The 15,610-nt window shown below is 43.9% G+C and overlaps 1 protein-coding gene across 1 annotated transcript in view; it reads right to left on the bottom strand.

Annotated features, from left to right (window-relative positions):
- LOC115096048 (BTB/POZ domain-containing protein 16-like) overlaps positions 1-15,610 on the bottom strand; it is a 68,319-nt gene that overhangs the window by 34,183 nt on the left and 18,526 nt on the right. The gene's annotated exons all lie outside the window — the stretch shown is intronic.

The following is a 15,610-nucleotide window of genomic DNA, read 5'->3' as shown; positions in this document are numbered from 1 at the left end:
ACTATCAACAATATCTTCTACCATTGGGGTGTACCATGGATAGATCTCTTTGTGACAGAACACAATAAAAAACTACACTAGTTTTGTTCTTTTCTACTTTCCTTCTTTCATGGTCAACAGGTAGGTCTTCTAATTCCTCTCATTACTCGTATAGAACAGAAATGCATTCAGGATGAAACAGAGATGATTCCCATAGCTCTGGCATGGCTGGGACAACCATGGTATGCCTATCTTGTACAATGATCAGTCCAGCCTCTGAGACCTCTGGGGAACTACCCAAGTCTCTTAACTCAAGAGGAAAGAACACTCCTACACCCGCTTCATTCCTCACTCCACCTCATGGCATGAATGTTGAACGTGAAATCTTAGTACCTCTGGATTTCCTGCTACCAATACAGGATGTCTTCCTCTCCGCAAGAAAACCATTGACTCTTTGCAATTATTTCTTCATATGGAAATGCTATTCCAATAGGTGTATATCTCACTCTTATCGACCTTTTCACATATTCACCAGAACAATTGCTCAATTGCTTATACCAACTTTCCCAAATGGGACTGAAAATTTTGCCGGTCAGAGTTCATTTGACTGCTATTGCAGCATATCATTTTATTTATTTATTTATTTAATTTCTTTTACTATACCGATGCTCAAGACCAGGTCTTATCGTACCGGTTTACAATGTAACTGAGGGGAAACCAATTAACATCTAGGTAGAAAGTAAAGTTAAATTGGTGGCTGCCAAGATAAGGGACTATTCATCTCGATGCACCCTCTCATTTCACGCTTCATTTACATCCTTCAATATGAAAACCACCCATTCCTTGGGATATTAATACTGTTTTGATGGCTCTCATGTCAAGCCTGTTTGAAGCACTGAAAATGGCACCGCTCAAATATCTAACATGGAAAGTATTATTCCTAGTAGCTGTTACATTCACAAGATAAGTGAATGAAATTCAGGCCTTGGTTCATGTCTCACCCTATCTATAATTCTTCCATGACAACGTGAATCTTCGACCGCATCCAAAATTTCTGCCAAAAGTAGTGTCCATTCTTCATCTAAATGAAGCTATAATGCTACTAAATTTCTTTCCCATACCACACCAGGATGAAAGAGAAAAAATCATTGCACACCTTGGATTGTAAACGAGCCTTAGCTTATTATAAACAACGAACGCAAGGCCACAGGCATGCCCAACAACTAATTGAGTCCCTCAACCCTAACAAACTAGGAATAGCAGTAACTAAAAGAACATTATCCAACTGTATTCAATACTGCTAACACTCTGCCTTTTTGCCATTGTCCGGCGCAGTCAGGGCACATCAACTATAAGCTTCTGCCTCTTCAATAGCACACTTACAAAATGTTCCGATTGCTGACATCTACAAGGCCTCAACATGGTCGTCTATGCACACTTTCATATCCCACTACTGTCTGGATCAACTCTCAACCTCCGATAATTCTGTGGGTCGTGCAGTTTTAAGTATTACAGGAGGCAAGTAGAGACTGCCACACATGTGGACGGGTCACAAATAACATTTAAAAAAAGGGAACATTGCAAAACAAAGAAGCATCAAACAGCCTCCCTTAGCTTAAGCCTCCCCAAGACAACATGACTAGCTCAGCCTGCTTATCGACAGAAAAAAGCAAGTTTGCTTACCATAAACGGTGTTTTCCGAAGATAGCAGGATAAATTAGCCATGTGTACCTGCCCGCCTCCCTGGACAGTCTCTATCATCAGTCATAGTCTATAGTCTATAAGCTTAATTATGAACTGAGGAGCTTCTACTTCAGTCAGTCACATGGGAACTGCTGTGCATGCACAGAGCATCAAAACTCTGTAATTAGAGAGAAGGCATCACATCATGTAGTGTCGGATGACGTTACCCAAGACAGCATGGCTATTTCATCCAGCTATCTATGGAGAACACCCTTTACAATAAGCAAACTTGCTTGTCTTTCAAATACCACATGTTTTCTTCCTTCCCAACAGCCCAGTGCAATGCAGGTAATAAAATGAGTTGATTTGCCTGAAAATGCAAATAGACCAGCTGATAATTATTGTAATGGAATGATAATTAAATAATGCAGCTTGCTTCTAGATTTGCAAGTCACATAATTTGATGGCAAGTTAGATGCACTTCAAGAGATGTAGCTAACTACCCAGGAGAATTGGGACATTAATGTATGTCCCAATGCTCTTGAGCTTAGGCCTTAAAGGGGCCAATATGGTCCCTGGTGCTACCCCCTCTAGAGTTGCTAAAATCAGTGGTGGTGGTGGTGGTGGTGGGGGGTCTATACAGACCCTTCTTTAATTGTTTCCAAGGAGGCCAAATGTTACAAATATATTTTTAAAATCCATGTTAGACCTGCCCCATCCCAAAACCACTCTCTTTTGTCCAAAACAAATCAGACCTCACCGGCTCCTTTGACCGTGTCCCAAGGACAGCTGGCGTCATTTTGAAAATGGCATTGCCCTTGGAGAATAATGTAGCACTGCTAGGCACCAGGAGACCCCATGTGGGAATTTGATCTACTTTGGGTAAATGCACATAGATTCGCTGTTGGGCAGAGTGGATGGCCTTTTGGTTTTTATCTGCAGTCATTTATTATGTTACTTTGAGTGTAATGAGTTGTGTTGCCCCTCCTTGAGGCTATGAACACTCCCTCTACAACACTGCCAGAGACTGGGAGACCCCTGAGTGTGACGAACTCAAACGGCAGGGGGCGATACTGGACCTGATGCATATCAACAGGGACAGTCTCTCTGATGTTCTAGTAGACGATCATTTATTTTATTTATTTACAAATGTGCAGCCCGCCTATCTACAGTGATGACCGGATGGTGTGGTTCAGTATTAGATCGCAGGAGATGAAGGTTCATTAAAGGCAAGGGTCCTAGACTTCAGGAAAACTAACTTTGTTAAAATGGAGGAGCACCTCAAGGAGCCGATAGCTGGACTGGAAAATCTAAGGAAACAGAAGAGCAGTGGGCAAAATTAAAAGAAGATATAAGGGCAACTCATCTTTTTGTTAGGAAAGTAAATAAAGGAAAGAGGAAAAGAGGCCACTATGCTTTTCCAAAAAAGAAGCTGAAAAGGTGAGGGAGAAAAGGTTAGAATCATGAACTACAAGAGATCACAGAAAGGGGAAGACGGGTGACGATATCTGGAAAAGCTAAGAGAAGCTGGGAAAGTAGTCAGGAATGCAGAGATGAAAATGGAAGAAAAAATAGCAATTATGATAAAACAGGGAGACAAGCCCTTTTATTATTATTTAAAGACTGATGAGGAAAAAGTGGAATTGCTTGACAAATATTTCTGTTCAGTATTCACCGTGGAAGAGCCTGGAGCAGGACCCCACAAAATGAACACAAATAAAATTGGAAGTGAGGTAAACCTCAGTCGATTTTAAGAAAAGTGTGTTCATGAAGAGATAACCAGGTTAAAGCAGATAAGGCAATGGGGCCGGATGGGATACATCCAAGAGTACCTAGGAAATTTAAAGAAGTTCTGGCAGCTCCGCTGGTGACCTTTTCAAAGCTTCCTTAGAGTCTGGAGTATTTCTGGAGGACTGGAGAGGGGCGGATGAGGTTCCTGTTCATAAAACTGAAAGTGAGGAGGAAGCTGGGGACTACAGGCCAGTTAGTCTGACCTCTGTGGTGAGCAATTTAATTAAATTGTTGCTAAAACAGAGGATGGTGCAGTTTCTGGAATCCAATGGCTTGCAAGATCTAAGGAAGCATGGTTTTATCAGAGGTAAATCTTGTCAGACGGATCTAATCAATTTCATTGATTGAGTGACCAGAAAGTTGGATCAAAGGAAAGCACTAGATGTAGTGAACTTGGATTTCAGTAAGGCCTTTGACATGGTTCCGCATAAGTGACATAAATAAATTGAGTGCTTTTGGTATGGATCCTAGAGTGAATGACTGTGATAGAAACTGGTTGATGGGAGGCAACAAAGGATGGTAGTAAATGGAGCTTTACTAGTGGTGTTCCTCAGGGATCGGTACTTGGACTGGTTCTTTCAACATTGTGGAAGGATTATCAGGAAATGTTTGTCCTTTTGCCAGTGATAAAGATTGGTTTTTACCTGCTAATTTTCATTCCTGGAGTCGTGAAAATCAGTCCAGACTCATGAGTTTTTCTCCCCTACCTGCAGATGGAAACAGAAAAAAAAAGCTTTGCTGAACTCAAGGTATTTAAACTAGTGCACCACCTGCAGTCCCTAAGTATTGTTACACTTGCCGCTCGCAGGAGCTTCACTTACCCAGGCCGGCAGGCCTTGTCGTGACAAGACGCTGCTTAGTGGTGAACACAACAGGATGCCACCAGGAGCATTGTCATCAGGTTGTTCCTTAGGCATATGCGTGCCTGAAGCAGAGTCCTTTAAAGGACCCGTAGCTGGAAAAGCTGTGGTGCCCTTAGATGACATCGCAGCCACGTGCCCTATAAAAGGGCTCTTCAGATGCTTCACCTTTGCCTCATCAAAAGGTTGCTTGTCTTGACTTTGGCTCTGTTTTGCTTCAGTCTTCAAGCCTTATCCTGCTCCAAGTTTTCAGCTTAAGACTTGCTCCGCTTCAGTTTTCAGCTTCAGCCTTGTTCCTCTTCAGTCTCTGCCTTGCTCCCGTCAAGCCCTCAGCTTTCGCCGTAGCCTTGTAGATGCTGTCATAGCCCAGCCCATGAGGTTGCGCCAACTGCACCACAGCAAGTGGGGCTCACGTTCACATTGTTCACAACAAGTATGCACTGCACCCAAACAAATAACTTCTGAAACCAGAATTATCTCCAACTTCCAGCCAAGCAGGGGAAAGATAAGCTCCCAAATGGAGCCCATCAATCTGTAGAGTAAACTCAAAACTCCAAAATAACAAGGCAACTATTGATTTATTACACCCAGACTAGAGTAGTCTTTTTAAGCAGGGTGGGGCTTTGAACTGATCTATGGGACTCCAGAAATTAAAATTAGCAGGTAAGAAATAATTTTCCTTTCCTTATCATCTCCCAGATCAGTCCAGATGCATGAGATGCACCCAAGCTGTTGCGTCCATCGGTCGCAGACGGCTGCGACCGCTCTGCCTCACCTCTATTCTACCTTTCTCCTCCTCCATGGGAAAGATGACTGCCTCCGGTGCTGAGTGCCGAAACCCTCGGTGTCTCCGACACAGCATGGGCGTCCCCATCCGCCATGCTCCTTCCTGTGGCCTCCTAGGGCGCGCACGTACACGCTGCCTACGCTTATCAATACATCATGGCGGGAACCTCGGGGGCGTCCCCACCGCATGATGTGAATACGTCCGGGTATTTAAGCCTCCGCTCCGCTCCCATTCAACAAGTTAGCAAGGACTTCAGTTTAGCTACTCTGACCACTTCTAAGCTGCTCGCTTGGATTCCTCGCTACCCTCCGGGGTATCTCACTCCAGCAGAAGCTCTGGGCACCTGGCTCCTCGGGGGCCTCTCGCTTCTATCGACCCTTCGGGGTTCTACTACCTAACCTAAGACAACAGCTCCTCGGGGGGTCTTATCTACTTTATTTCAGGATCTCTCTGCGCTCCTAGGTACTCGCTCCTCGAGGGCCTTTCCAGCCCAGGGTATCCTGCACCACGGACCTTGGGTCCTTTCCTTCACCCTGCTACCAAGGAGGATTCCTGCACTGCCTCTCTGTGAGTACCTCTATGCTCCAGCTCTCCATTTCCACTCTTCAGATTCGGCTTATCCCGCTCTGCGGAACACTACCAACCTTTGCTACATCCGGGTGAGACCATCTACATCTGAGACTGTCTCAGCTATTGGAATATCGCTGGACTACAGTGCTATCCATTCCTGTGCAAGTATCATCTATCTACAGCAGTGCAATAAAAGCTTTCATCCTCAGTGTTTGCTTTCTGAGTCTAGCCTATCGCTGTGGTTCCCCACTGGGCCCCTCCTCGAGGAGGAGTCATCGCCACCTCGACAAAGAGTCCACATTATGCCACAAACCCAACATGAGCTCCCCTAAACTGGGCAGAAATCCAAAAAACCTGTATGCAACACACTCTTTCCAAAATTAGCTGGGTCCAGAGCCAGTCTGCAATACCTTACAAAAGTGTGTAGCAAAGACCAAGTCACTGCCTGACAGTGAAACAGTCACCGCCTGACAGTGAAACCAACTGATATTCAGCCAAGGATGCCGCCTGGGCCCTAATGGAATGAGTCCTCAGTCCCTCTGGAACTGAACGCCCTTTACATATGTAAGGGGACACAATGGCCTCCCTCCACCACTGTGGAATGGTTGCTTTATTTATTTGTTTATTTATTTATTTATTTAAAAACTTTTCTATACCATTGTTCAGTAGATTACCGTCACAATGGTTTACATAGAGGCACATATAGTAAATTGTACATGTAACTGTTCCTTGATCCCCTTTCTTGCTCCACTGGAAAGTACAAGCAAATGATCTGACTTCCAGAAACAATTGGTGAACTTTAAATAGCGTAAAAGGACCCAATACACCTTCAACAAATGCAGTTCCCTAGCATGAGAAGACAACCCAAATTTTCCAAAGGCAGGTAACTCCACGGGTCATAGGTGAAACGGAAACATCCCCTTTGGCAAAAAAAAATGAAGGAACTGCACAAAGACACCTCCTCTTCAGACAGTTGAAGGAAGGGGTCTCTATGAGATAATGCTGGACGTTCCAAAGTACATCTAGTCAAACAAACTGCCACCTCCTTCTGTATGAGGTCTTTCAATGGATGCCTTCCTCAAAGGTTCAAAAAGTGGATCACATAAAACTCGCAAAACTAAGATTCCATGGGGGAGCCACCTGTCTCACTGGGGGTCGCAAATGCTTTACTCTTTTAAGGAAGCTCACTAAATTCGGTTGTGAGTTCAGAGGAAACTGCTGAATTCCCTCTGCAAAAAGGTAAGAATTCGAGAAACTAAGGCGAAAAAAAACCCCACCCTTGCCTCGAGAGTCCACAACTAGCCTTCCACACCCAAATGTAAGTCAAAAGGGTTGAGGGTTTCCTGACCTGAAGCAAAATCATGACTTCCTCCAAATGCCTTTTTAACCATAATTAACTCCACTCAAGCCAGGTAGCGAGACAAATATGATCCACCTGTTCCAATTAAAATTGGCCCCTGATGAAGCAGACCGAGAAGATGTCTGAGCCTTAGAGGCCCGTCCATCATCAGATTTACCAGATCTGCAAACCACAGCTGTCGCAGCCACCCCAGAACTACCAGGATCTCATTCCTGCAATGAGCCTCGATACACGTTTGAACTCTACTACTAAAGGCCAAGAGGCAAACACATATAACAAATCCCGCATGATCATCGTTGAACTAGAGCATTGAAACCTTCTACTCCCACCTTTTGTCTGCAACTGAAATACCAGTGAGCTTTGGCTTTCTGCCTCAAATCTAGTTGGGGAACTCCCCACCTTGAGCAAATGAGAGTTATAGTCTCACTCAATAGCTCCCACTTTCCACTGTTTAGCATATTCCTGCTGAGGACAATCCATTTGCACATTTTCCACTCCAGCCACATGAAATGCTAACAAGGCCACTAGATGCTGTCCTGCCCAGTGAAACAGTTCTTGGGCCGCCCAGGACACCATTGGATTCCAGCTTTCACATTGTCGGATAGGATTGTTACCTTCCGATTTTGGAAGCTTGGAATGAAAACAGAGTAACCCCTTCCATATTGCTCATTTCCAAACAATTGATGACCACCAGCTCTGCACCATTTAACCCTGACATATGATCCCCCAATTCTGTCAGACTGATATTGGTGGGTACCACTACCCTATTAGAGATTCCAACTCCACGCCCATTTCCTAATTCGTTAAAGAAAACCACCAGGACAGACTTGGCCTGGGATCCACCTGCAGAGGCAATGTAGCTGGAAATCCATTGACTATGGGTTTCAACACACCAACAGCACCTTCTGGAGTGGATGCATATATGCAAATGGCCAAGGAACCAGATCTAGGGTAGACTATATAGAACCAAGGAACTGCAGGTAATCCCAGACTTTGGAACCATTACTCTGCAACAATTTTTTTGACTTGTGCTTGCAACTTCAACATCCTCTCCATCGTGAGTAATACCTTGCTTACTTTAGTATCAAAAATACACTCCTAGTCATTCAGTGACTGAGACCTCACCAGCCCCTGGTGAGACCTCATTTGGAATACTGTGTACAATTCTGGAGTCCACATCTTCAAAAGGATATAAATAGGATGAGTCGGTCCAGAGGGAGGCCACTAAAATGGTCAGTGGTCTTCATTCTAAAGCATATGGGGATAGACTTAAAAATCTAGAGGAAAGGGGAGATTATGATACAGGCATTCAAATATCTTAAAGGGTTACATACATAGGAGGTGAGCCTTTTTGAATGGAAAGGAGGCTCTAGAATGAGGGGTCATGAGATGAGGGTGAAGGGGGTAGATTTAGGAGTAATCTTAGGAAATATTTCTTGACAGAATGGTAGTTGCATGGAACAGCTTCCCAGTGGAGGTGGTGGAAAAATTAAACAGTATGTCAATTCAAGAAAGCATGGGATAAATACAGGGGATCTCTAAGGAAGGGATGAGAATTATAATGCTAAATTAATTGGATGGATGAGTGGACTGGATGAGGCATATGGTGTTTTTCTGTCATTCTCGTTCTATGTTTCTAAGTTGCTTTTTGTCAGATTCGCCCAGCCCAGGGATTGCAAATTCTGCAGCACCCTTTGAATAGATCGGTGGCAAAGCTCCCTCGATTTCACCCGAATAAGCCAGTTGTCTAGATGAGGATGCACTAGAATGCCCTTCTTTTGGAGATTGGTGGCCACTACTACCATCACCTTGATGAACGTGCAAGGCGCAGTTGTGAGACCAAACGGAATACTTGGAACTGAAAATTCTCTCTCAGTACTGAAAAGTGAAGGAACTTCTGATGGTTCTCTGTGAGATCAAGGGATTCCAGGAACTCCCCTTTTCTTTTACACATAAATACAAGAATACTCTTGTACAGAAAAAAGGAGATAAATGTAAATATTTCCAATAGCAAATACAATAAAGGTAATAATAACCACTATTACTTGCTATCTCCACTTAAAGGCAACGGGGGTGGGGGACGGGGGGCAAGTGTATAAAGAGCGATTAATTCAGGAAAAAAGAAATCTCAAGAAAAGTCCACCAGATAATCTCTAAATACCCAAACCTAAAAATGAGAAAATCTTAGGCATGGGAATCCAGAAACGTTCGAAGTTGAGAAGGTTCAAATAACACATAGTTTGAATATTTCACCATATATTTGCAGGGATATCTTAACATAATCTTAGCCCCCCGTGACAATGCCTCAGATTGCATAATAAGAAACTTCTTCCTACGCTCTTGGGTAGTTCTAGAACTATCAGGATACATCCAAATTTTATAACCATGAAATAAGAGCAAGTGATTATGAAGAAAAAGACATAATACAGAATTTTCATCAGAGATAAAGGCAAATGAGACTAAGAAAGTTGCTCTCTTGGAAATAATAGTCTTTTGAGATAAATCTGACAGGTATTCTTGAGTTAACGAAGAATCAGGTAATTGATTTTCAAATGGACCATCTTCATTAAAAGGTAAATAGTAAATTTTGAAATTACCAGTAACGCTTCAGATGGCATTTTCAAAATTTGAGTAAGATAGGACTTAAACATCTCATATGGTGATATCAACTTAACATATGGAAAATTAAGAATTCTTAAATTCAAAGATCTTAAAGCATTCTCAACATTCTCCAATTTCTTAGAATGCATAAATTCAGATTGAGCCAGTTTATGCTGGAGATTCTCTACTGTTGTTATACGAGACTCCAACTGTTCCAATTTAAGTCCATGAGTAGTAACCAAATTCTCCGATGCAAGCACCCGATGATTAGTATCCAAAGCAATTTTAGTTAAAGTAGAAATAGCAGAGTCCAAGGAAACAAGAGCGTTCCAAAATGAATCCAAGGTAATCACGGCAGGCTTTACCAATAGAGGACCAGGCAATGAACGTACCTTGGAGTTCGCATCGCCTGCTCCCTTCCTCAGGCCTAAGAGAACCTGTTGCAGCAATAATACTTATAAATCAAATAGGGCTTATGGACTCCAGCAATGATGGCACCAAATTATCTCCTTCTGGGCCCCCCATTTCAAGATCTTCCTTCGGCTGCATCCCAATTCCCTCGTGAAGGTGAACTGAACCGCTTGACCAACCAGTGAAGCAGTATAGGGAGGGGAAGGCATTGTCAGGGTGCCGGGGCTTAACGATACTCCTTGGGCCAGCAGCGCTGATGCCCACTCCACATCAGCATCGGCCCTCACATCCGGTGATGTTTTTGGTGGGGCAGCGAAAAAACTCTCAATCCGTGGCTGATGGCATTCCAGTAGGGGAAAAGAGGAGACATTCTCCCTTAATTTCACCTTATGTTTGATATGAGGCAATCCGATAAGAAGAAATAAGCAAAAACAAAGCTATTCGGAGAGAGCTCTTTCAGCATGGATCTCGAGCGGCAGCCATCTTCTCCTCTCACTAGGAATTCCCCTTTTCTGACTGCCACAATGACCGAGCATAGGGTTTCCATTCAGAAGCATGGGACCTGTAGGGACGCATTTATTGATAGGTGCCTTCTTTCTTTGGAACTATGAAATAGATGGAATACCTGCCTTGTTTCCGCTCCCCTTGGGGCATGAGAACTATCACACCCAGTCTTTGTAGCTGTTCTAATGTGGTCTGCTTGCCACAGGAGGTGCAATGAGAGGTCATATAGGTTTTGTGTACTGGGAACTCTCAGACAATCTAAAAATCTAAGAGTCCTCTAAGACCCCCCAACAAATTCTGCAGGCTCCCCCCCCCCCAAAGAGCATTGCTACAATAGGGAGAATCCCAAGCTGAACTTTGTACCATACACTTGTTGCCCCTTAGTGCCATAAGAATAGACACCCAGTCATAATCTTAGCGGCTGTGCCATAGAAACCATTTAAGACATCCACCAGATTGGCCAAGGATGGTCTTAGGCCCTCCACTTCCATTCTTTCTTTCTTTCTTTATTTATTTAGCACTTTTATTTACCGATATTCAAGTAACAGAGTTACCAATCACTTCGGTTTACATTCCAACAAAAACCATGACAAGAGAATGCCTTACATTGAACCAGGGAGCTCAAACTTGGATACAAAGAACTGGGTTTAACATAGTGTATAAGAAGAGGAGACTTGACCGGCGAGCCTAATGCTAGCTGGTGTAATGTTCGGTGACTAAGACTAGGGAAAAGGGATTAGGTGCTATGACGGCGGGTTTATTAGAGCGGATGTACAATTAGTGATTAGCCAAGGACGGAGTCTACTAGTGGGAGATTTGATAAGATAGCTGAGAGCTATCTTATCTTGAGAGCTCTTCCACTGACCTTATTACCAGTATCTGTTGTACCCAGCATAAACAAGGTGGAAGCCTAACACTGCTATACCCAATTGCTCTGAGTGCCAGGACTAAAACTTCAAGATACACGTGAAATGTATTTCCACCTCTCTTAAGAGCAGGGCCTGATTTGCTGCCCATAGGCTGGATCACAGAGCCAGGATGGGAGGGGAGTGGATAAAGGAAGTTACCTATGTTGCCTATGCATATATCCGGGCCTGCCAAAGAGCTGAACCGCCCAACCAGGAGGGCTTCAGAGCAGCTGCAGGAACACCTTATTCTAGAAAGACCTAGCAATCCCAGAAATTGTGTTAGCATAGAGGTAATTCACCCCTGCTAAACTGGTGGACGATCTCCAGATCAGCTGCTCAGCCATAGGATCACCATCCTCCTCCTCCAGAGGATTCTTAACTCCATCACTATCCCCTGAAAATTCCTCTTGATATCCTTCATCTGAACCAAAGTCCTTTTCAAAGTAGGGACCATCCCCTAGCCTTCTCTGCTTGGAACAGAAAAGCAATAAGGAGCCCCATAGAAAGTCCCTTTTTTTTTTATTTTTATAATTTATGCTATTTTCAAAAAACAAATACAAACATTTGTTACAGTATTCAGATATCGTGATTGCTTTTACATTCTAATATTGACAATATAACAATTTAAACCTGATATTCAACAGAAACATTTCAGAAGTATAAATGAAATATAAGCGGATTAAAGGAAAAGATAAGTAGGATAACCTCCTTCTTTCTGTAACAATTGAATATTGAGAATTACTTCTGGATATTTTACTTTTGCAGCATATTATTGGGTGTGGGAAATCGAGAAAAGCCCGATTTTTCTAGAGTAACGCAAGAAAGGAGAAGAAAATTTATTAATATGAGAACAGAGCTAGAAGCTATGGCAGGAAAATGTTATTACAATTTCCATGTAAATGTGAGAACCAACCTATTATAATAAAACAACATGCAAAAAACTTGGGAGTAATCATTGACTCCAGACTTGCAATGGACACCAACATATCTGAAATAGTGAAAAAAATCTTTTTTCAAAATCCATATGTTAAAAAAACTCAAACCATTACTACTTCCAAATGATTTTCGTTTAATTACTCAAGCATTAATCCTATCTGCATTGGACTACTGTAACTCTCTGTATCTCGGCCTACCCCAATCAACGATTTATCCATTACAATTGGTACAAAACGCAACTGCCCGAATGCTCTGTAATATATCACGTAGAGATCATATCACTCCCACTTTACAATATTTACACTGGCTTCCCATTTCATTCCACATAACTTACAAAATACTGTCCATAATACATAATCTGTTATACAATGTTAACTCTACTTGGTTATGTTCATTACTAAGAATCTATAAACCCACCAGACAGCTTAGTTCTCTCGATAAGTGCATTCTTGAAATTCCATAAAATTAGTTTATCCTTAACACGTAAACGTGCTTTCTCAGTAGCCGGACCTACTTTATGGAACTCCCTCCCAGATAATATCCGTCTGACATCAAACCGAAGAGAATTTAAAACACTGCTAAAAACTTACCTATTCACGCACGCATATAACCTACAGTAATGTTTCTATATAACGTACTATATTTCCATCAACGAACATTGCAATGTATTTAATTCTTGTATGCTTTTGTGTATTGTGTATTGTTTTAATTATGAATGTTTTATTTTGTAAACCACCTAGACCAGGAGTCAGGAACCTATGGCTTGGGAGCCAGATATGGCTCTTTTGATGGCTGCATCTGGCTCACAGACAAATCTTTAATAAAAAAGTAAAAATCTAACAAAATCCCCCACCCTCCTGACACCCCTCAAGACCTCCAAAATTAATTTACTACAACCCCCACCCTCCTGACCCCCCCCCCCCCAAGACCTGCCAAAAGTCCCTGGTGGTCCAGCGGGGGTCCAGGAGCGGTCCGGGAGCGATCTCCTGGACTTGGGCTGTCGGCTGCCAGTAGTCAAAATGGCGCCGACAGCCCTTTGCCCTCACTATGTCACTGGGGTCGACCAATGGCGGCGGTAGCCCCTGTGACATAGTAAGGGCAAAGGGCTATCGGCTGCCAGTAATCAAAATGGCGTCGACAGCCCTTTGCCCTTACTATGTCACAGGGGCTACCGCCACCATTGGTCGACCCCAGTGACATAGTGAGGGCAAAGGGCCGTCGGCGCCATTTTGACTACTGGCAGCCGACAGCCCAAGTCCAGGAGATCGCTCCCGGACCCCCGCTGGACCACCAGGGACTTTTGGCAGGTCTTGGGGGGTCAGGAGGGTGGGGGTTGTAGTAAATTAATTTTGGAGGTCTTGGGGGGCGTCAGGAGGATGGGGGTTGTAGTAAATTAATTTTGGAGGTCTTGGGGGGTGTCAGGAGGGTGGGGGGTTTTGTTAGATTTTTACTTTTTTATTAAAGATTTGTCTGCGAGCCCTGGACCCCCACTGGATCACCAGGGACTTTTGGCAGGTCTTGGGGGGGTGGGGTGGGTAGGATGGGGGGTTGTAGTAAATTAATTTGGCAGGTCTTGGGGGTGTCAGGAGAGTAGGGGGTGTAGGTAAATTAATTTGGTAGGTCTTGGGGGAGTCAGGAGGGTGGGGGGTTGTAGTTAGTATGGCTCTCACAGAATTATATTTTGAAATATGTGGCGTTCATGGCTCTCTCAGCCAAAAAGGTTCCCGACCCCTGGCCTAGACGGATAGACTTCTACCCCACTGTGCGGTATATAAAACTTTAAAATAAATAAATAAATAGATAAATAAATTCTTTATCAGAATCAAAAATATGTATTTTTTTCCTTTTTTAATGAACCTCCTGAAGGCAACCTCTTTTTTTTTCCCTGAAAGGGCACTGAGCACCAGGTTCTGGGGAAAATAGGTTCCTTATCCCCGTCTGACTTCCAGTGCAGACCAGTGCAGACCAGAAGAGTCACTTGTCCTCTACTGTGGATCCCCTGACCCCCCCCCCCCCCCCCCCCCATGAACAGGATTTAAAGATGGATGAGCAGCAGAATCCTCCCCTGCAGACCATAGTACTGTGGGACTGCCGTTCCTGCTCTCACCGCTCCCCCTGAGAGTCAGATACTACCAGCTGGCAACTCTGCTTATTTCCCCTGTGGAGGACTGCAGCACAGGCCTTCCCCATAGGACCTCCCCACTGAGGCCAGAAACAACAATAAAGCTTTAGTGGTCCTCCCGCACGGCCCCAGCCGAGGTGGGAAAGAAAAAAAAATCAGCTGCTCTTACCTCTCTCACCCTCTGTGCAGCGAAAACAGACCTCCGGCTAAACTCCCGCATCGCGGAGAACACGTCGCAAATACTCTTCTGTACGACTTAGCATCCATGGCTTCCAGCCACTCTGTGCATGGCCTCTCAGATAACTTTTCTCTTCTTTTTTTTTTTAAGGACCTGGCACTCGAAATTTAGATTGCTCTAAAGGTCAAGAAAATGGCAGGGTCTGAGGGCACCAACCCTGTGTTTCCTTCTCTCTGCAGTCACCAGGCTGCTCTGAAAAGGCCTGCACTAGCGAGCAGGACCACCATAAACTTCCCTTCCCTCCAGAATGCAGATGCCCTCTAACGGTCATTCTGCAAAAGACCCCTAAGGAAAAACTAAATACTTCCCTCATCGGAGTCTTCAGGGAAAGGCAGGAGAAATTGACCAGAGAGAGGGAGAAGAGGCTAGGGCATGAGGAAGTCTAAAACCCTCCTCCAGGCTGGGGTCCGAGACACAAAAGGGCCATGACCCCTTGCTTGACCTGACTGTACCAGGGGGTATGTCCCCACTACAGGATGTAGCACCCCTGGGAGTAAAGATCTTGTCTCCATCTCTGACTGCAAGTTCTGCACCTGTAACATCTGCTGGAGACAGAGAATACTGAGGAACTGTAAGGAGGCACACTGGCTTACGTCCTACAAGTTCAGTAACTCTGTCTCCATCTGCTGGTAGTGGAGAAAACTCCATGTGTCTGGACTGATCTGGAGGATTGTAAGGAAACCAACATTTTAAATAGGGTACACAGCCAAGAAGGTGTGGAAAATATGAAACGGGATCTAGTGAAACTCAAGGAAAAGTCCAGAGTCTGTCAGCATGTTAAAAAATGCAGAATTATGCATTTAGGATGCAAAAACCCAAGGGAGAGGTAGAGTATTGAAATTCTTCGAAGCATTACAGTA

This window comes from Rhinatrema bivittatum, chromosome 7, assembly GCF_901001135.1.
Source record: "Rhinatrema bivittatum chromosome 7, aRhiBiv1.1, whole genome shotgun sequence".
NCBI lineage: Eukaryota > Metazoa > Chordata > Amphibia > Gymnophiona > Rhinatrematidae > Rhinatrema > Rhinatrema bivittatum.
Note: the sequence above shows the minus strand (reverse complement) of the source record. Positions and strands in the feature narration are given on the sequence as shown.